Genomic DNA, 23,524 nt, shown 5'->3' with positions numbered 1-23,524 from the left:
TATGGAGGGAACTTGACCTTTGAATCCTAAATTCAAAGAGGTTAGATTCACTCATTTATGCTTTACCGATGACCTTATGATCTTTTTTAATGGTAACTGTCAAGCTATTCAAGCAGTCACAGGAATGAATCTTGAAGGCTTTCTTCTAAAAAAATCTCAGGCCTAAAGTTTAATGCTTTCAAAAGTGAGATTTTCTTCTCTGGTGTGGATAAGAATCATATTATGCAAAGACAGCAACTTACTCCTTTTAAGATAGGGAAGCTTAATGATAATGATTGCAAGTCCTTAATTGAAAGAATGACTTATAAAAGAAATAGTTGGACTTCTAAGCATCTCTCATTTGCTGGTAGACTGAAACTTCTTAATTCTTTAATTGTCAGCATTCAAAATGATTGGTGCTTTTTATATTGCCTAGCTTTGTCATAAAAAAAAAAAGTTATTGAGAGAAAGTGTAATGCTTTTCTGTAGAACGGAAAATTCTTTGGAGAAAGTCACCTATCCTAAGAAAGAAGGTGGTCTAGGAATCAATCAAATTGTGGATTGGAAGAAGGCCTGTGTGCTGTGTGCTTAGAGGTATTTGGTCTCCTTTCACCAAATCTGGCTCACTATAGATGGAATGCGTGATTAAAGATACGAAAGAGCAGAAGTTTAGGGTCTTAATCTTCTGCTCTTGGGAGTGGAGAAAGCTTTAGAAGCTAAGGGAAAAATCCAGAAGAATGATTTTTCATATCATTGGGAAGGTAACATTCTTTTGGTGGGATTCTTGGCATCCTCATGGGGCTTTGCTGCAGAGCTACCGCAGGAGAATTGTTTATGATTCTGCCTACAATCTTCATTGATATTGAGACAATAGTAGCAGCAGTTAATCAAGACAATGATTAGAAATGGCCTCCAGCTAGATCTAAGGACCTAGTCCAAATTCAAAGTCTAATTTGTGGAGTTCTCTTTCCTAAGCAATAAGAGGTAGACATGGTGAACTCCTTCTCAGAATGGAGAGTTTGAAATTAGCAGCTCTTGGAAAAGTATGAGAAAGAAAAATGTGAAAGTGGACTGCTTCATGTGTGGGGTTCTCATTGAATCCTAAGATCGAGTTTCATTTGCTGGCTTGCTATACTCAACAGACTATCAACAAAGGAAAGGCAAGCTAAGTGGGGTCGGCAAGTTTACATGCAATCTTTACTGTGTCAGCAACATATAGAGACCAGAGATCACTTATTCTTTTCTTGCCCTTTGAAAAGGAACAATATCTATAAATATGTGGTGGGATAGAATGATGAATTGAATTGGGCTAAGAAATATCTCTCCAAGACGAGTGTGCTGGCTGTCTTGCTTAGATTAGCTTAGTGTGCTTCCATCTATTATATCTGGGGAAAGAGGAAGATAAGATTGCATCACGGCAACTGTCTTTTAGTTTCAAGACTTATCAACTTTCTTCTTGCAGATCTTAGCTTAAAAATGCAGTCTTGGAAGGAGTTAAAGATCAAAGTTGAAGTCACTCAACTCCAAGAACTATTATGTGCAACTGGAATATGATATTTCCTTACTAATTGGAGCTCTTTAATTCCTTGCCATTAGTTTCTTCATTTGTATCTCTCAGACTTTTTTTTAGAGAACAGGCTTTTTTTTTGCAGTCTGCAGCTTTGGAGGAGTTTGGCCTTCTGTTCATCTATTGGGTCTTTGCTCTAGATTTAATTTTCTTTATTTTTTTTAACTTTGCTTTCTTTCTATCTTCTGTGATGGGATTGATAGTAATCCTTTGCTTTTGCTTCTGCTATGTCAGTAGCTTTTCTTTAAAAGTTTTCTTGTGTGGCCTTGTAGCACTACGATAAAAGACTTTTCTGCCTAGTAGACTAAAAGGCCATTTCATTCCCTCCCCTAGGTGAGGGCTTTTCGAGACCAATCTGACCAACTAAACTGAATCAAGGGAATAGGAGTCAGCCACGGAAGACTTTACCGAATCTCCAGGTATATTATCTACAATCGGGCAAGGTGCGTAGCGTAGAAGGAAGCTTCTTTCCATCTCTATCGAAAGAGAGAGCGGTCGTCACATCTACGCTAGGTAGCTTTAAAGCTTACCGTCAGCATTGATCCACTACTTTTTATATATATATATACAATTGCACTGGGAATCAAAGAAAGCAGCAAAACCAACCTGCCTAAGCAGATTTGGCTAAACAAGAGAAAAAGGCCTTCTTCTTCCTCTCCGAGGGTGACTCCCTTCCTTAACCCATGCCCTTACTAAACGACTAAGAGCTAGCTACAAGAGCTATACCAAAATGAAACTACCTTACCCAGGTCAACTACCTTTAGAGCGACTACCCTTAGAGAGATGTTCGCACGAAGATAAGGAGATTGGCCGAGTGATTGGAATTTAAAGATAACTCTTTTTATTAGAAGTCAGAAATGGGCTTTTAGCCAGCTACGGAACTCAAAAATAATTTCTTGATCTAGGTCTGGGTCTGGCATCAATTTCTTCTACCCTTCTTCCAACAGCTCTTAAAGAGAAAAGACTGTCTTAGTCTATGTCCCACAATGGACCGACAATAGTTGAATCATCAACTTTCTCGATCTCAGCGGGTCGCTTCCATGGAGGTAGAGTCAGCTAACCATTAACGATCAAGATGTCAAAGATGGCGTCTACTTTACTTTCATCGAAATCCCTGACTTGAGAGAGTCGTTCTTTGAGAGAAGAGATCTTTTCTTTCTCATGCACCTCCTTCTCGCCATCTCATAAAAGAAGCGTAGTATAGGTAGACCCACTAACTCTCGCTTTGTCAATCTGGCGTATCCCCTTTAAGTTCTCCTCGAACTCTCCTGGCACTATAGGCAGACCCACTAACTCTCGCTTTGTCAATCTGGCGTATCCCCTTTTAGTTCTCCTCGAACTCTCCTGGCACTATCTTCCTTCTATAGAGGGCAGGTTCTCCTTTCTTTCCCATAAGGATTAGGATTTTCATTGCATATATATTTGAAGATTGTAAACTTCTGCTGTGTGCATCACACCACTGGCATTGCATAGCAGCTGTGAGTGCATGCTTGGTCCTTCCCTATCTATTTTTTGACACCCGTCAGAATCTTCCTAGTGCATAATCATAGGCAGTCTTTGATTCTTCCTTTCTTCCTGATATCCGGAAACAAAGATTGAATCTTTGGAGAGAAAGAATGGAAATGTCTTACTTGTCTCACCGCCTCTAACAAGACAATAACTCAGATCTACTTTCTTCTCCTTCTTTTAGACATGAGATCCTTTTGCAAAAGACAAGATTTTATCTGAGACTGGCAGAAAAAAGAAAGACAAAAAGCTTTTTCATAAGTAAATAAAAAGAGAGAAGGCTACTTCCGCTGGCTTGCTAATTCAAACTTAACTCACCAACTCTTCCCACGAAAAATGAGCCGGGAAGGGATCTTAATCGGCCCTTCCCTTATTAAGAATGCTCTTTCCCTCTAAACTTCTTCTTTCTCAAATCTATCTCTCCGTTTCTTCTATCCGAGAAAAAGAAGAATTGAGATGGACAGTGAATTAAGAGAATAGGTTGAATGCCAACCAACACCGATGAAAGTCAAAGCAACTCCATCAATTCTTTGGGAACCCTCTTCCTCTCAACCCCTCTCCCCTTTCTCAAGCTATCTAGCCTCTCTAGCTGCTACTCTAGTAGCTTTCAAAGTACTTGTTCCTTTTATTATGCTCTTTATGCTCCTCGCCTGGTGGAGCTTTGAATCTCTCTTTCTAATTCACAAGTAGTATGCTTATCCCATAGTGGATGCTTCCATAGTATATCCCCTTTTTTTATTCCCATATGCACCTTCGTGCTCACTGGCCTTCTTGGTCCATAGCTTACCAATAGTTTAAGAGTTGTCCCATTCCTTCCTTTTTTAGTTATTCTTGCTTTTCAATTTTTCTTTCCTCTGCTCTCTTTTTTTACTACGATTGATGAGCCCTCCAACGCTTCGCTTCCTGGGAATATGGGTTGAATGAATCTATTCTTTTTGGTCTCGCGTCAATCGGACATTGGTACATAAGTAAGAGACACTGGTCATTCCCCCGTCGCCAGGACTGCAGGTACGAGCCTCCGGGGTTGAGTAGGAGATTAACTTGTCTATGATCCAATCAGACTGGATCGATTCGATAAAAAAGAAGGGTAAAGAAGTGAAGTACTAGCCTTCGCTGATTCACGAGAAAATGGAGGATAAGTAAAGAAAGCCTGCCCCCTTAAACCTCTTTTATAATAGGTTTACCTTGGTCAACCCATTCAAAATGGGGATTATGTGGATCTAGATTTGACTTCGGCGCCACATTAGTAGGAAGCCAGCAAGTGCCTGTAGTTGCTGATGTTTTTTCGTAAAGGGAGAAATTGAGAGCATCGATCCCCCAAAAGTGAGGGGAATTCTCCGCGGAGCAGCAAGCAGCATTCTTAGATCGAGCCATGACTCACTTTAACCACAAGGGGAAACTAAGAAAATAATTGCAATCTATTTACCCCGTAGATCCATGGGAAAAGTCAAGGAGTATCCGAGAGTGGATATTTGTCAGAAGGATAACGAAATGGACCTCGAGAAAGTCAACTAGAGACTTTGAGTTATGGAAAAAAAAAAGGTTGCCTTTTTTTTATCAACAAACTTTAAGGCCGAATACGACATTGGCTTTTTTAACATAGTTGTATGTGCTAAAAATCGGGTACATTCCCTTGAGTTCTAATTCTTGTAGGTAACCGAAGAATTGGAGGAGGGCAAAGGGTCCCACTTAATGCCAAATCAACAAGCGGAGCCCTTTAGCTTTTATATGATGCAAGGAAGAATTGTATCATAAATTTAAGTCGTAGGAGTAGGGCCCACACTGAATGTCCTGAGATTTTTTTAACATCTTTTCGTCTTTCTTCCTTTTTGCAGTCTTTATATGCCAATGCATTGCTTTTTTTACTTCATCTACTTGTAGTGTAGCATAATAAAACGGGTTGTTGAGTATTTTACTATTCCCAATCTTCCTGAGTACATCAAAAATGCATCTTTTGTATTCACCATAACATAATCAGTCTCAATATAGCTTGCCTTTTTATATCTTTCGGGGGCCCAAGGCGTTTACGTATTTTTTGTATTCGTTCTCCCCGACCTGCTTTCCCCCCGTACTACAAAGTTGTTTTGAGAATGGTCTACATATATCTCTTTTCTTTTAGGTAGAGGTTTACGGAATTTTCGTCTACCTATTCTTCCATTATGATAGGCCAGGCTAGGGAGTCTGTTTTCTTTGGGTGTCTACTTCTCCTGAGGGTTAATAATCTTGCTCGTTCCAGGCCTTCTTGTTTTTTCTTCATCGCCACTCAAAGATGTCGATTTCATGCTTTTCATACTCTTCTTCTTTTTCTTGAAGCGAAGTGAGTGACTCTTGGGTGAGAGGGCCGCTAACGCTTAAGAAGAGTCGGCTTTTTCTTTTCTTTCTCATTTAGATGTTTTTCAGTCTTTTTTTCCTCTTTCTTTTTCTTGCTTGCTCTTTCATTTTCTCGGAGATCGTCTTCTCTTTCTCTTTAAAATCTATAATCATCATCTCCTTGTCTAGTCTATTACCTTTTTGTTATCAAATAGATAAAGATGTTCTCCTCCTTCTCTCTTGTAAGATCGTATTGTCTAGGAGTGTCTTCTCTGACTTTCTAACTTAATCTAGGTGGACTACTTTCATCGGGATTTTTACCCACTTCGTACCTTGTCCAGCTATTCTTTACCAAGCATGACCTCTTAAGAAGCCAAATGTCTTTAGAAGATAGAAGTAAATAAAGGCAGAAAGCTTATATAACATAAAGGAAAGATAGTTACATAAATCTCATCAAATCCTTGCTAATTTCCTATATTGGTGACCATGGAATCCCCTAATTTGAGATTGAATCTCATGAAAGGATCCCTTTTCTGCCTTCTTGGTTATTAGATGTTTAGCTTCTTTCAAAGGAAAGAAAGTGCTTTGTCTTAGGGGTTACCTTCATTCCATTTTTTCAATATAAAAATAGTTTTCATGGGATCTCTTGCAGTCAAAGCATTGTTCCTATAACCTCTTTTCGCTCATCTGCACCCCTCACTACTGAAAGTTTGTCTTTTCGTTCTTCTAATCTACTTCCACTCCTGGCTTCCAAGGTCTAGCCTGGACCTTTGCCATAACATTCTCAATCAAAGAAAGAATCTACTTCTGACTTTTGGGACTTATTTTCTTTCCCTTCTTCCTTAGCTGGCACAGTAAAAATAGTAGCTTACTGACATTAGCATAGTAAATACTATCCTTTGCTTTCCTCTTAGCCGTTGATTCCCAACTCTCCTTCCCTTTCATTCGTTTCCTCCCTTAAAGCTTCATCTCTCTCTTTCATCGGAGAACAAAAAAGCACGGTGGGATGCATTAACATGACTCCACCTATTGAATAGAGAGAGGGCTTATTACTAAGTAGCAATTCTGGCGTTACGTCTCCATGTTGATTTTTATCTATCAAAATCCTACAGAATCAACGTGCTTTTTACATTCTTCTTTGAATTGCTAGAGATAGAAGAAGGATAAACTAAACATAGGCAGAAGACAACTTACATACAAATGATCCAAGAAGGACAACTAGTGACCTCTTTGAAGGAAGAATGCCAAGTTAGGAAAAAAAAGATCTTGAAGGGAAAATCCATAGTGAATCCATTAGGTATGTGAAAAGAAGGCTTTTGTTACGACGAAAAAAGGCATAGCTTTCTCTTATGCGCTATTAACACTATTTACTCTACTGAGAAGAATAAGAGTTAGCACAAGATTGGAAGGAAAGACAGATATGCAATGAAAGGATCTCATTTGATTAAGAAAGCTGTCTAATTGAATAAGGGACATAGATAAGGAAAAGCAATGATACAACTCATCCAAGATGCATAGAAAGAACTGAAAGTGGGGGAAGGGGATGAGACTGGTCTTTCATTCCATTCCTTTCTAAAGGAAAGGGCAAGCAAGGTGCGTAGCGTAGGTCTGTGATGAATAGGTAAGCCTGTGCTGCTAGTGTTAAGCTAGTGAGAAGGCCTCAGTAGGCCAGTCATCCTTCTTTCTAGTGTTAAGCCTGTGCTACCACACGTATAAAATTTAATAAATAATGCATCAATATGCTAAAATCTAAAACTCAACCATACATCCCTTGCACAAAGTTACAATTCATGAGGCTCACAAAGTCTTTAATAACGTTTCTACTGTAACTATTTAGATCTATTTTACAAAACAATTTTCCAATTTCACAAAAGGATTCTTCTGTGTCTTTCTTGACCACAAACTTGCTCTTAGTCTTCCTGCTCTAGAATTAATAAAAAGGAGTGAGCCACCACTTAGTCATTAAGAATAATTTAAAACTCCAATCAGAAGATCATAGATAATATATTGATTCGAACCATTACCTTTACCTCAAGCTTATCAGGCCCTTCATCACCATTTGATTTCCACTACTATATCGATCTTATTAGTCACATGTTTTCACTTTCATATACCTCATTTCATTTAAAGGATGTCCATAATTTACATAACTACATTCTCATAAATTACTTTTGGTTTATTCACAATTTCATAAACACAATATCATGTTTATATTAATTACACATGCTCACACATATAATGCCCTTCTATAAATTCTTATCCACACAAAGAATACCATTCTTTAAACACATATCACACATATAATACCTTTTCTTGAACACATATTCACACATATAATATTCTTCCTTAAACGCATAGAATACCATATCATATATACATATTCACATAACAACGTATTCTCATCATTCACCAACACAACCAATCACATATGCACATAGACTCATTATCATATCACATAGTATCATTCAACCAATATCACGGAAGGAGATGATAATTCACACTATCAACATGGACCAAATCGTAGCTCCCACAAGTCATAATTACAGCCATAGTTATGATTCATACCGTGCCCCAGGGACATACTCATAGCTACAATCATAATTACGATTTACATCTTCTCCAGGGGCACGGTCATAGTTACAGCCATAGTTACAATTCACATTGTCCCTCAGGAATACAGTCATAGTTACAGTCAATACATGGTCCATGAGATAGAGTTCATAATCATTCCATACCGATCCTGAACTGCACATATGAATACTTTTCAATGATAAGGAAAATCTTTACTGCTAATCCCAAGTATTCTCTATCATAATTTGCTCTATCATAATTTGCTTAATATAATACATTGACATTTCTACTTAATTCATCCTTATTCTATTCTTGGGACGAGTCCTAATTTCATACTTATTCATGCGTAAATTACTCCCAAGTTCTAGAAGTCATCAACTTCTAAAAATCTTAATTTATCTAAAATATTAAAAGATGGATCACAACATTTAAACTCCAAATTATTCACATCATAAATTATTTAAATTCTACAATGAGAAAAAAATTTCTCTGTTTTTCTCATTGTACACATTGCTATCAAAATTTGATCAATCGCGACTTCTCTATAATTTCTTAAATAGCTTATTCTCTCCATTTATTATTGAACCAAATCACATATCTAATATTTTTTTAAGGCATTATATTCATTAATAATGTCTCATTTTATATAATTTATCTTTTTAAAGTCGTAATGAATTTCCTCAACCCATATTCTAGATCTCAAGCCCATCATAATCATTCTTGTTTTCTAAGCTATAGTAATTCACTGCCTGGAATATAGTTGACCCTATTTGTTGGGCTGTATACTAGGAGCCCATATAATACTTCATTCAAATTAGTTTATTTGCTTTTGCGCTAGAAGCCCAATGAAACAACCCATTTGTTAATTTCTCAATATTATTAATTCTTTCCTATCTCTGTGTTTTGAATTAATGTAACCCATCAAACTGAATTTTATCCTTCTGTCTTAACCCATTCCTAAGGGCTGGGCTCATTGAAATTTTAATTACTCTTATCCCTTTCCTATAGGCTAGGCCGACGAAATTTAATCTCCTTTTTTTTTTTGCTTAATTTCTTCAGGTTTGGCCCAATTCATCACTGGAATTCCTTTATTCTTCTATGTGCACAACCCATTCAAGTTGGGATTTCCTTTCCCTATTTATTTATTTATTTATTTATTTTTCCTTTCATTAGATTTAATCCACTAAAATTTTGGACCCCTCACTAGGCCCATTTTACTTATGGACTTCATATACCCGACTTCCTTTATAGGCTACTCATTTATTATATATTTATATATTTTTTTACCCTTTCATTTTAATTTTTTTTTCCTCTTCCAACTTAATTACTAAGCCCGTTCTATAAATCCTTATGGGTAAACCCATTAGGTTAAACCAAGCCTGGCCCTCGTGGGTACAATCAACCCGACCCACATGAAGCCCCCTTTCATCTTCTTCAACCTTTAAAAACCCTAATTGCACTTCACATTCAATTCCAACCGCCATCTTCATCACATAACACAACCAATTCAAGTTTTGCTAGTCATCACATATTCCTTCAACAGTATCCACAACAATCAATCCTTATTACGATCCTATAACAAATAATGATCTAAATCAAATATATTAGCTTAAATCTAGGGATTTAGAGTATAAACTACTCTTACCCTCAACGAGGTGATTCACAATGGTATCAACTACTCTTCTTTACCCAACCTGCAAAATCCATCACTGATTTGTCTTTATTTACAAAAGAAGATATTGAACGAGAAGAAAGGGTGCAACTGCAGCTTACCAGCTGAAGGCTAGCCTTGTCGCGACCTACCTTAGCCTTTTGAGGGACAACACGCTGAAAAATCTTCTCTCTTCCCTTTCACTTTCACGTATCTCCCCTCTACTTCTCCTTTCTGTCACCGCTCATTTGCTCTTAGGGTTTCTTATTATTATTTTTTTATGAACAAGAACTTTTATATAGTAAACAAGATCAAATTGTAGTTGTCTATTGCGAGATGAGATCTAAACCGTTGATTTTATTTTTTAAAAAATCAAAATGGTGTCATTTTGAAGTAGATAAGTTGATTTCTGAAAATTCCATAATGACCACAAATCTTGTAATTTTAATCATTTGGGCTTCTATTTAATTACATAGTAGACTAAACTCCCAAATTTGTTTTTAATTTGGTCATTTTCCCAATTTTATTATTTATTATTATTATTTTTTTAGATTACACTTTATATTTTTATATTTTTAGAATCCCTTTTTGTTTACTTCCAAAAATTCCCCTAATGCTTAAATAAACTATATGCAGCATGAATTTGCATTCAAATTCTAACTTACGCAAGCTGGGTCATTACATTTACACAATTTGTATTTTAAAAAATAATTAGTTGATTTTAATTGTGGCCTTGGTGTTTATCGAATGGCACTGAAATGTGAGGAATTCATCAAAACATTTGATGAAAATAGTAAGGAAGGATAAGCTTTCATATATAATTAATGTCATAAATCAATTAGCATATCTCTTTATTGTGTTTTTTTCTAATTTTTTTAATTTATTTTTTTAAAAAAAGGTTCGTAGCAGCATTGGATGCAATAAAAAATGAATTCATATTGATGAAGGAAAAATAAAAATTCTTCTTAAGGTAATATTTTATTTTATACATTTTGTAAAATTTTATTTTCATATATATCTTTTTCTCTTATGGATTTTGTAAAAATTTTAACTAAATTTAAATTTATAGAATTATACAGTATGAGTTTTACTTAATAGAAAATCTGTTTTGCCAACTATATAATTATAGCTATTAATAATTATAATGAATTATAACAAAATGGTAGTAGTTAAAACTTTTGTGTTTTATTTAAGATTTACGACTTTTAGTTTCACCGAAGATGTAAGGTTTGCTTTTTTAAAAAAATTAAAACTATTATTTTAAAATATTAAACACGGTAGATTTTGATTTTAAAATTTTCATTATTATTATTATTATTATCATTATTCACTAAATGCGGTATGTTAATTGATGTAGTTGGAAATAAGCACCACCCCTCGCAAGCACAAGTGCACTCCTTTAAATTAACACAAAGTTGGGAAACTCATGGGTCCTTGTGTAGTGCTTTAGGATTGCCGACGTAGTTTGGGATAAACAATGCTAAGGTTCAAGGGTAGTTGAGGATAAGGAAACTTTTGGCTTCTAGAGTTATTCTGAGATACCTATGAGGTACAAGATAGCTTTGCCAAAAGGTTGTGTAAGGTTTTAAAATCGTTCTCACGTTCTAGACCTATCTTAATACAACTATGAGGTTTCAAGCATGTATTATATCTTAATCAAGCTCTAAAGCTGCGGTGTTACATCTAAATGTTAAGGTTTTAGTCTTTTTTTTTTTAATGTTACGTCGCACTAAGAGACAAATTTTTTGTCTTAAAATTTAATTTAGTATAGATTTTGTTTTACTTAGTTATATTACAAATTTTGTACCAAGTTCAAATTTTATACTTGATGAGTATTTCTCTAAGTTTAGGTTATTACTTGAGGATGTTTAAGCTTTCATTCCGCATTTTTTTTTTGCTTTTTTGTTAGTTGGATTCATAATTATTATAAGAATAATACATAGTTGAGCTAGAGATGAGTAAGGACTTCTGAAAGATAGATAATTGTTCATGAACCTCCTAAGTTTTTACTTCAGTTACTTGAGCATGATGTTTTTTATTGTCAATGAATAATGATTTTTCCTTAAAAAAATCATAGTTGATTCAGTACTAAAAACAAATACTACTAAATTTATACTTCAATCAAATAATAAAGTATAACCTAATTTGAATGATTATTTAATTTTTTAATAAATAAGTGAATTGAATTATTTATATTTATTGCATAAAATATAGTATTTGACGACCAGTTATGAGAACTGACACTTTAATGAATAATTAGAGTCGATTGATGGTGACTATAATGAAATGCAACAAACACAAAGATAAAAGCTTTGGTATTTTGCAACAAAGTAGATCATATTTTCTCTAGGTTTTAAGACAAAGATGAACTATATATATATATATTTTTTTTGTACTCCTTTTTATTGATACAATAGTTGAACAACTTTTTTTTTCAAGTAAAGAAATAGATAGGGTGGGCACAAAATGGACACATGAGTTCCTCTATTTGTCCCATATTACTTAGCAACATTTCAACTTTTGTGACTGTCTAAATCAACCCCTAAAATTATATCGTCTATTGTATAATTTCTACCTCTAATAGGACCTTTATTAAAGGTACCATGCATAAATTTTATACTTGATGAATATTTTTCTAAAGTTTGTGTTGTTACTTAAAGATGTTTAAGCTTTCATTCCGTATTTTGTTTCTTTTCTTCTTAGTTAGATTTAAAAGTTTAATCGAATAGTACATAACTTAGCAAGAAATGTAGTAAAGACTATTGAAAGATATATATTTATTCATGAGCCTAAGTTTTTTGTTGACTTGCTTAAGCAAAATGGTTTTTACTATTTATGGATGATGACATCTTGTTAAAAAAAAGTAATTATTATAATGGATACTATTATATTGACTTACATTTTTTAAACTAATATTGTACTAGAAAGAAATACGACTAATTTTGTAAGTCAATGAAATAACAAAGTAAAACTTAACTTGAATGAATTATTTAATCTCATACAAATGAATGAATCAAATGACGTACATTTACTATTTAAAATACAATGTTTTGACAATTGATCACGAGAGCTGATGCTTTAATAAATAATGAGAGGTGATTGATGGCGACTGCAATGAGATGCAACTAATACAAAGATAGAAGCTTTGATGTCTTATAATAGAAGAGATCAAATTTTCTTTAGGTTTGAGTACATAAAGATGAACTATTTTATTTCAAGCTTCTTATGTATTTATTTTGTTAATATAAAAGTTAAATAAGTTTTTTCCAAATAAATGGATAGATTGTTCATGAAATGGACAAGTGGCTTCCTTGATTTGCTGTATATTTATTTCTTAACGATATTTTGACTTTTAGTGACAACCTCTATCACCCGTTAAAATTGTGTCGTTTATTGTCTAATTTTTAGTGGGATTTAAAAGTAACTTTCATTCTACATTTTGTTTCTATCTTCTTAATTGGATGTAAAAGTGTAATCAGATAGTATATAACATACCGAGAGCTGTAGTAAAGAGTTCTTAAAGATATATAGTTGTTCATGAGTCTCAGTTTTTTGTTCACTTGCTTAAGCAGAATGGTTTTTATCCATGATTTTTTTTAAAAAAAGAAGAAGTAAATGTTTTATTGGATGTTATTATACTAACTTACATTGTTTGCATACTTATATAGTACTATAGAGAAATACAGCTAAATTTGTAGTTCAGTCAAATAATAAGGTATGATATAACTTGAAGAAATAATTTAATCTCATACAAATGAGTGAATTAAGCAACGTAAATTTACTGTTTAAAATACAGTATTTAACGATTGATAAGGAAAACTAATACTTCAATGAATAAGGAGAGATAATGGGTGATGACTGTAATGAGATGTGACTAACAGAGAGAGAGAAGTTTTAGACTCTTACAACAGAGGAGATTGACTTTTCTTTAGGTTTTAGAACATAAAGATAAACTATTTTATTTCTGGTATCTTTTGTACTTCTTGTCAATATAAAAGTTAAATAATTTTTTTTCAAATAAAGAAATGGACAGGTTGTGCATAAAATGGATACGTGGCTTCCTCTATTTGCCGCAAATTTACTTTGTGGCATTTTGACTTTTAGTGACAATATAAATATGACAGTAAAATTTTATCGTCTATTGTATAATTTTTAGTAGCAATTAACCATTCTCAAAGGTGTCTGCCAATATAATGCCTTTTATCAGTTGAAGTAATTTATTTGAAGAAAAAGCATCTTTGTCATTTATACAATATTATAAATGGATTAAATTAAACTATTCTTTTTTTTAAAAGAAAATATTTCTCATAAAACTACTGGTAAAATTAATCCAAACTCGGAATACAAAATACAAAAATATGTAAGTTCATTATTGCATATAATATTGATAATCTAAATATTAATCACTAGAAATGACCTAGATTATTAGAAATTTGTTATAAATACTAAACTTATTGTTACTCTCAGCCGCCTCGGTGAGCACTACAGATTTGAGAAAAAAAAATAATCTCCCTCTTCTCATACAAATGTACTGCAATTAGTGTATATCGCCTAATTAATCTCAACTCAAACTGCACTTTTGTGTGTATTCTTACTTGGAGATTATTTATATTTCGTTATGATTGATGTGTATAACTTATTTAATAGATTTACATAATTTTTATTTAAAAAATAATTAGCTAATTTTAATTGCAGCCTTGGTGTTTGTCGAATGGCGCTGAAATATGAGGAATTCATCAAAGCATCTGATGAAAAGAGTAAAGAAGGGTAAGCTTTCATACATAATTGACATCATAAATCAATTATCATATCTCTTTATTGTGTTTTTTTCTATATATATATATATTTTTAAAAAAAAGGTGCGTAGTGGCATTAGATGCAATAAAAAATTAATTTACATTGATGAAGGAAAAAATAAAAATCCTTTTTAAGGTAATATTTTATTTTATATATTTTGCAAAATTTTATTTTCATATATATCTTTTTCTTTTATGGATTTTGTGAAAATTTTAACTGAATTTAAATTTGTAGAATTATACATTATGAGTTTTATTTAATTGAAAATCTGTTTTGCTGGCTGCATAATTATAGCCATTAACAATTATAATGAATTATAATAATATGGTAGTAGTTAAAACATTTGTGTTTTATTTAAGATTTACGAGTTTAAGTTTCATTGAAGATTTAAAGTTTACATTTTAATAAAAAGTAAAACTATTTTTTTTCAAATATTAAACTTTGTAGATTTTTATTTTAAAATCTTTATTATTATTATTATTATTCAATGAATGGGGTATGTATGGTGATGCAGTTGGAAGCAAACATCACCACTTTCGAGCACAAACGCACTCCTTTAAATTAAGGTACTCTTGCTTCTTACAACTTATTTAATTCGATTCTTATTTATTTTTTTAATTCCTTAATCTTTTAATTTGAATAGGTCTAGTAAATGGAGAATATTACTCTTGAATACTTCGCTATTGTAACAAATACAATTTCTTTTTAACTAATTCAATTCGATTTTAAATTAATTAAGAATAAAATAAGATTTATATTTTTCTTTAACTACTGTAACTTAACTAAAGTAATTATTATCCTTTATTTAATTTATAAAAGTTAGCTTCAATATTTAATTTTTCACTATTAGTATTTTATCTATTTTCATCTCTTTCAATAACAATATTATAAAGTAATTATGTTTTCTTTTATTGGGTAGATGGGGTGGATGAAACTTCTAAAAATCAATACCAATAAATTCTCTGCATGTTGTAATAAGTATTCCTTTTTCATGGAAAACAAACTTAAACTCTAACTTTTTTTTTTGTGTTGGTGGTGACACCGTGATTAAATTGAGTTAAATCTCAATATGCCTATTATGTTTTTAGGCGAAAGAAACATTTCATGGTTATTAGGTTCCCTTAGTTGAGGAAACTATAGGAGGTCAAAATCTTGACCTAATTTTTAATTTTTTAATTTGAAACTTATATTTATTTTATAAAGATAGTTACAAACTAAAGGGTATTGTTTCAAAAAATTATAAATTTTGTTGTTGTTGGTTGAGATGAATCATTGATATTTAATAGTTTCATGTAAAAATATCTTGGTGAGAAAAGATAGAAAAATTTACCTTAGACATTTACTCTCTATACAAATAGGAATTAAAATTTGAGGATATATTATAAGGATTGAGGTGTGCACTAGGTAAATCAGATAAGGTGAGTATAGAAAAGAGCTTTTTGACATGTTAATTGCATGATACAATAAGCTTAGCTATAGATCATAGATTTTATTAATTTACACAACTAAAAAAGTAAAAGTTAGAAATCTTTCAAGAAAATTTTAGGAAAAGTGAAAGTGAAAGAAACTAGATAAAAGGGAGATCAATAAAGAAATGTAGCAATAAGATAGGATAAAGTAGAGGAGTTAGCTATTTATAAAGTAACATAGGATGATATCATTGAAAAAGAGAAAATAGCCACTAACATCCATTAACATGGGAACATGCATTTCATGCACTAAAAATGCCCCCATGAAAGTTTGTGATTATTGTTCATTTACCACAATTAAGCACACATTACAATGAAGTTTTTAGGAATTTTAATAAATTATCATAAACTTGATGTTTGAATAGTTAAGATTCTTACATTTTTCTTGAAGACAACAAGTCTTAATCTTATTAAAATGTAAGATTTATCACTGTTTAGATGTAATTATATGGATTAATGATACTTTATTTATAATATTTGATTCAATAGAATCAAAAGATTTAACTTATGACTGTGTTGGTAGCGATATAGGAATCAAATTGGATTTTATTCTAAATAGTCATGATATATCCAAACGAAAATAATATTCTATAACAACTAGATTCTTTTAATTAGAACAATTCTAATAAGTGAAAAAATCTGAATTAGCATTTTTTTAAATTATTTATTAACATAAATATTAAAGAAGAAGAAATAGACTTGGGATTTTATACTAAAATATTTATTATTAATTATTTCAATAGTAATTATGCTATCGTTCATGAATGAAAAATATTTTTTCACAAAAGAACTCTTAAAAAAAGATGAAATAGGAAAGGATTAATTTTTAAAAAAAATTCTATTTTGATTCTCAGTAGCTAACTCATCATTATATTAATAATTGATATTATTAATTATTTTCTTATAGTAATTATTTTTCAGTTATAAATTTAAACCAAACAAAATATTATAATTTTCATTTCCTTTATTTTTCAACTTTTAGTTATCATAACCAAAAAACGTATTTGTTTCTCATATATATATATATTTTGTGATTCTTATGTATAATATGACAATCATTATCATCATCATCATATCCACTTTCTATTATAAATTTCACTGAAAATATTTTAGTGATTTAGCATTACATCAAATTATAATAGCTCTTTAAATTTATAAAATGCACACACACATATATATATCTGTGTGTATGTGTATTTCTCAAAAAGATCTGACGATAAGAAAAGTTAAATAACTGTAGTTAATTTTATTGGGTATGTATCAATTATCAACTCATAACAAAATATAAGTGAATTCCACTTTATTCACTAAGGTGATTACTAAATTCGTATTTCATTTAATTACGAGATGAAACAAATTAGAGAATAATAAAAATTGATAAAATTTAAAATTTTTTATTTTAATTTTACATAAAATAAATTTTTATTTCTTAAAAATTATTTTAACATTTTAAAATTTAATTAAATATAAATTTACCAATATTTAATATTTCTTAGATAAATCATTTATACTTTCACCATTATCTATAAAAGTTGTATTTATAGTTCAGACTATAAACTATGCATTCTATATATTATTATTGATGAGTTGTATTATCATTAGTGGATAAGTAATATATAATTAATAAAATGTATAAATTTATATTTTTTAATAAAAATTTAAAGAATCTCCCTTCTTTCTCACTTCGGCCGAGATACTCTTCTCTTCCTTCCTTCCCCCTATCCTCGAGTACTTGTTGGGATATTCACCCATGATTCCGTCATTTTTCCCCCCTATTCATCCCGTAACCATCTGCTCGTCGAAGCGGGATTCTGTCGGGGATTTATGCGAAGGGACTCATCCCATCCCTACTGCAACAGCCCCACACTAGAATAGATGTGGAGTTTGCAGAAAGATTCTGAATGCCCCAACTGACCGCACAGGAAGCAAAATAAAGGCAGGCGTTCATCCTTGAAGATTGCAAATGTTGATTCCTCATTTCTCAGGTTGAGCCTCTTTCTTCTGAACAAAGGCTTTTGAACATCAATGGTCGCCCGAACCTATAGAAAACCCCCCATCTTACACACAGAAGATTAATATGTGTCACAATCCACAAAGCCCCCCAACAGGTTCCCAAACTGCCTAGCTATTGCTTTCGGTACACAACCCGACGGGAGTGAGTGAATCTGTACCTAGAAGAGGCTAATGTCAATGCCTACATTCATTGGATGTTCTCCCTCCCTAAGGTGGTGCATAACTAACAAATGGTTGTTAAAAGTCCATGGCCCTCTATTGAGCACTCTCTGGATATCCACTTCGTAGAAAAATCTGTATAGGTAACGACTAGAACTGAGATCTATAATATTTACTACCCCTATCGGTCGCCACAGGTCTGTTAGTGTATTCTTCATTGGTTTAAACTTCATAACCGCTTCCGTCAAGAATCTTCCCACCAAATAGAGGACATATTGTAGCACTTCGCAAACCTTCGCGCACTTAATTTGTAATTATGAACCCCTATTTATTTAGGCCCTAAGGTCGTTTAAACTCTTAAATTATTACATAGTTTTGATTTTAGTTAAATATCGTAATTCATAAATCAAATTTGTGTTTTTTTAATTTATTCTTAAAATAATATTTTTATTATTTTGTTGTTGTAGAAAATTTTATTTTTGTCATTTTTTTTATTAAAAGTGAATTTACAGGAGAAACGACAGGGAAAAGCTGAAAATCTTGCGAGAAAACACCCGCAAGAAAGGTCCTGTTTACGCGAGCATCGCATGCCGCTCGTGTGTGAGTGAGCACGGCCAACGCAGGAAGTGCGCACTGTGCGCACGTCCTATTTGTGAAGGGTACGAGGCCCAATTTGCGTGCGCATCCCATCGCATGCAAACGAGCATGGTTCGCCCGCATTCCATCACACGCAGACGGGCACGCTCTGTGTGCCCTGTGCCTGAGCCATCTGCGCAGTAGATCTATGTGGTAGGCCTGCGCAAATGGGCCTGTGCGCAATAGGGTTGCATGCAGCGCCTTGCACACTGTAGGTCATGCGCGCGTCAGCTGGCTAGGCCTCCAGCGCACAATCGACTGGGGTAGCGTGTTACTTTCTCGGGCTGTGCATGCCGCCCCCCATGGGTATCATGCACCGCCTTGTGTGGAATACACCGTCAATTGGGCGGCAAGCCACTGCCATCTTGGATGGTGTGCCGCTGTCACTTGGGTGACGTGCCACTATCGTTTCGGTGACGTGCCTCTATTTTTTATGTTGCCATCACGTTGCATTCGTCGACCATCACATTACTCCTTTCCCATTGACTTTCTCTCTGCTCACTAGATCCTGCCACTTGGCGTAAATCCGATGGTCCCCATTTTATATAAATATGGACCCCCTTCACCATTTTCTCTTCACTTCCATTCCATTCTTCTATCCTCCAAGAGTTTAGAGAGAGAATGAGTGATCTAGAGAGAGGGAGAGGAGAAGAAGAAAAAAAGGTTAGGAAAAATTTTGAAGTTTCGGTAAAGAATTTAGTATTTACTTTTAAACATCGTAAGAAGCATTTTTAGAACAAATTTATAAAGTTTAAATTTATGATTTGCATGATTATCCTTAAATGTCTAAATGAAGTAAATTTTACTTGATAATGCATGTTTCATGATCGTATGTGAACATAATAATTTGCATGTAATTTAAAAGATATAATTCTCATGATCAATTACTAAAATGTGAAAAGGTGATTAAGCATGAAATGTTATGAGAAATATGTATCTATATTGACATGCATAATTCACAAAGTATTTCGTTAAGCTTTTTATCTTTGAGGAATTTCTATTTCTCCCCCATCTGCTGAAAAGACGTAAGAGGATCACTCCCTATGGATGACGACGTACTCTTTTACGAGAGTGGTGATGTGATATTACTGTAGGGGTCACCTTTGGCAAAATATGGTCGTGGCCATAGATTACATGATAGGATCACTATGGTTGGCACAACTGTGGTTATAGATCGTGTCATGGTTTGGTATGCTGCAAATGGATTGTTGGTTTAACAAGCCATAAATTGTTGTTATCACTGAACTGGTCATTCCACATGGGTACTCGAAAATCTGTACTGCTCACAGTAGATGGAAGTCAGAATGACTTCGTAAAGTAATAACACAAAAATCTGTGTATATCATGATTTATTTGATTTTTTCTATTAGCAGCATGATTGATTTGATTGATATGACCCTGATATGATGGATATTATGTTTTCTTTAATAAATAAATTTATTTTCATAAATTAAGAAAGAACTTTGACATGACTTCTGTGGTAAGTATTGATGACATAATTATTCATTCTTAAAATCTTATGATGTTATTTAAATATTATTTTCCTTATTGAGTATATAGAATTCACCCCTTTTCATGCCTCCCTCTAGATGAGGAAGATAGTGAGGAACCGATCACTGACTTACCCCTTAAAGTCTATGAGGATCTTTTGGATCCATAAACCTTGAGTGGATAACTTGTCCCGTACTCTGATAAGTCCATTCACATAGTGAAAGAAGTGGGTCTTTTTGTAGTTTGAAATTTTGTATTTTGTTGCCACTTTTGGCCTCAGTTATATATGTAATTGGAACTCATATATTTTGTAAAGAATTTATAATAATTCGCTCTGCTGCATATAATTAACTATTATGTACTCGTAATCGATTAATGTATATGACACTCTTATGCCTTAATTAACATATGAGATGTCACACATACGACTCTTGTAGTTCAGGGACAAATTCAGTTAAGTCCCAGCCCCATCCTCCTCTTCTGCGATCGACAATGACCCCACTCCATCAACCGTATCCATCGGTCACCCCTTACGTGCCAATCGACAAACTATTGAGAGAAACAACAATAACTTGGGTACGGTGTGAAAAGGTTTCACTATTGGAAACAATACCTCTTACAATCAAACAAAGCAAATGGAGAAGAGGGTCATCCAACACTGACTTGGTACTAGACCAATTCAATTCCTATTTACATTCTATTTACATTTATAAGTTTCAAAACCTAACCCTCTCAATAAATAGGGGAGGTAATTAACTCTATTATGTGGAATGAAGGAATCATCAAGGTTGATTCACTTTTTTGTTCTAACCATTGTTTGAATAACCATAAGTGTTCGTCAACTATTTATTTCAAGAAATCAAAAAATTGCCTTTATGGTTCATTTGAAATGGTAATGGACATTTGGTATTCAGTTTTTGATTTTTTTGAGCTTGCAACTTGTATAGCAAAAGAGTGGTTGTGTGGAATAATTCTGCACATGGTGTAATAGGGGCTTGTTCCAGCAACTATGCTAGAAGTGAAATTATAAAACTAAATCAATTTGGGAAACAATAGTGGAAGTTTGAAAATAAAGCTAGGATTAAGTACTTGACAAGCTTGAGTTAAATTGATACCATATCTTGTTGCTTCTCAAATGAGTTTCTGGTAGGTGTAATAAGTATATGATTCTAGTCTGGTCGATTTAGAAAATGTTCAACTATTATAATTGTTACTCATTGTATTTTCGGTTGCTTTCAAATGGTGTAACTCCCCAGAATGATGGAGATTATATAGTTTATAGCTTATATTTTTCAAGATAGTTCATAGCTTACATGGAGATCTGGTTTGTCCATTAAGTATGTTTGTAACATGTTGGTGGAAACAATAGATTATGATCTGACTCACTAGCCTACATAATCGGCCATTATTTAAGTTTATAAGTTGGTAACTAACAAATCTTATTTGTTTATCTTTTTTTCTTGTGGTATCTCCAGTTAATCCTTATTTTTGTTTTCTTGTAGACACTATTTTATTCTGCCTTACTCTATACACGTGAAATGCTTGCTCCAAAATGGATCAGCTGATCTTATTCGAGCACTGAATAATCACCTACTTGCTCTTTTATTCCACATCAGGGAGTATTTTTGGATTGATTTGCGAAAACTGAATAAGATTTATCGTTACAAGAGTGAGGAGTACTCATGTGATGCAGTTAATAAGTTCAACATTTACACAAATGAAATTTCTCTTGGTTGGTGGAATAGACCTAATAAAAGAGGTTATCTAATTGGAAATCTACAGGCAGCACATATAGATTTCCAATTTTTTTCTCCAGGAAACATGTGGTTTGTCACAAGTAGTCTAACAACAATTGATTAGTCACATGCCATACTAGATCTTATTGAAGCGAAATGGGCAGATTTGGTAGCAGACATGCCATTCAAGATATGTTATCCCGCTCTTGAAGGTTAGGAGTGGCAAATAATCACTGGTAGTGATCCTAAGAACACGTAAGATATCTGCTCTTGTATTATTTATTTATGATCTATTTCTTCATTATCTTCAACATTTCTCACTATATTTCCTTCTTATGCAAGCCTTGGTATTACAATAATGATGGTTCTTGGCCAACTCTGCTATGGTAGGTTAGTTTGTTATGCTTAAATATTCTCCCTGCTGCTAATTTTTTATTCATTGCTCCAAAGAACCCTTTGTAGAAATTATATTTAAGTTTCCTGAGTTGTCATGCTTGGATCCAATAGGATATGGCACATTGTTGATATTTTATAAAATAAAGCAATAAGGAAGGAATGTTGGCAATGCGGCTTAAGATTTCAACATTTCAACTTTTAACAGCTTACTGTTGCAGCCATAAAGATGAAAAGACCAGAAATCGTTGCAAGAACTGTTGAAGTTGGTGAAAGACGCATATCAAGAGACAATTGGCTTAAATACTATGACACAAAAAGAGGAAGGTTCATCAGGAAGCAAGCATGGTTATTCCAGACATGGTCAATTGCTAGATACCTTGTGGCTAAGCTTCTACTTGCAGACCTAAGTGTAGCCAAAATTATGATAACTGAATAGGGTTCTAAGCTTGTCAATGCCTTCTCTTGCATGATAAGTGCTAACCCCAAGAGAAAGCATGGTCGGAAGAACTCCCAACAGACTTACATGATATAAGATTCTGAAGTTGTTTTCACACAAGGATAAGTAACTTCAATTTGTGGCTCAACTTACCTATTTGGGGGTTAAAGCTTTTGAGCTGTGATTCGGGTATCATAAGTCTTAATATAAAGATGATATGTTGATTTAGGATTAGCATTAGTTTGAAACATCTTCCTGGATTGGAGATTAAACAAATTGTTTCCTGTTTATAGATTTTATATCATATACATAGTACTATAGGAGTGAAAAATGTTCTTTTAAAGAGTTCATTGTAAATCGAGAATACCCTTATATTTTTTTAACTCTATTGTTTGATTATGACATTTTCTATTTCTTGTAAATCATTTTTGATTGGTTATGGTATTTTTTTGTCTCGTAAATCATCACTGTACCATCTAAATTAATGCTTGACAATAGAACTTTTAATACATTTCATTGCTTGATTCCAGATTAGTTAAAAAAATTCTACTGGTATATAAAGCATTGTCTGAGAGAGTGATTAGAGAGTGATGATAAGATATTTCTTACAAATTCATATTTTTATTCATTACATATTTTTGCATGACTATAGACTTGTTAGTTTTTAGTTCTTAGTATCAACTCATGAAGGAAACTAAATCTCTGTTACAAACTTCCAAGTTTATGAGATCTGCTCATAGAAGAAACTAAAGCTTAGCTCATAAAGGAAACTAAACATATAGCATTCAACAACTTTTGCTTCATCTG

The 23,524-nt window shown here is 33.0% G+C and overlaps 1 long non-coding RNA gene across 4 annotated transcripts in view; it reads right to left on the bottom strand.

The window, feature by feature from the left end:
• Nucleotides 1–9,843, bottom strand: part of LOC110825376 (uncharacterized) — a 33,985-nt gene extending 24,142 nt beyond the window's left edge. For all 4 annotated transcript variants that reach the window (XR_015816082.1, XR_015816083.1, XR_015816084.1 and 1 more), the window contains exons 1-2: nt 9,707–9,843; nt 9,579–9,627 (exon numbers count right to left, since the gene is read on the bottom strand). This is a non-coding gene — a long non-coding RNA (uncharacterized LOC110825376). The remainder of the gene's footprint in view (nt 1–9,578; nt 9,628–9,706) is intronic.
• Between the last annotated feature and the right edge of the window lie 13,681 nt (nt 9,844–23,524).

The sequence above is a fragment of the Carica papaya genome, chromosome 9, assembly GCF_054855325.1.
Source record: "Carica papaya isolate Zhongbai chromosome 9, ASM5485532v1, whole genome shotgun sequence".
In the NCBI taxonomy this organism is placed as follows: domain Eukaryota; kingdom Viridiplantae; phylum Streptophyta; class Magnoliopsida; order Brassicales; family Caricaceae; genus Carica; species Carica papaya.
The sequence above is the reverse complement of the archived record's forward strand: the minus strand, read 5'-3'. Positions and strand labels throughout refer to the sequence as shown.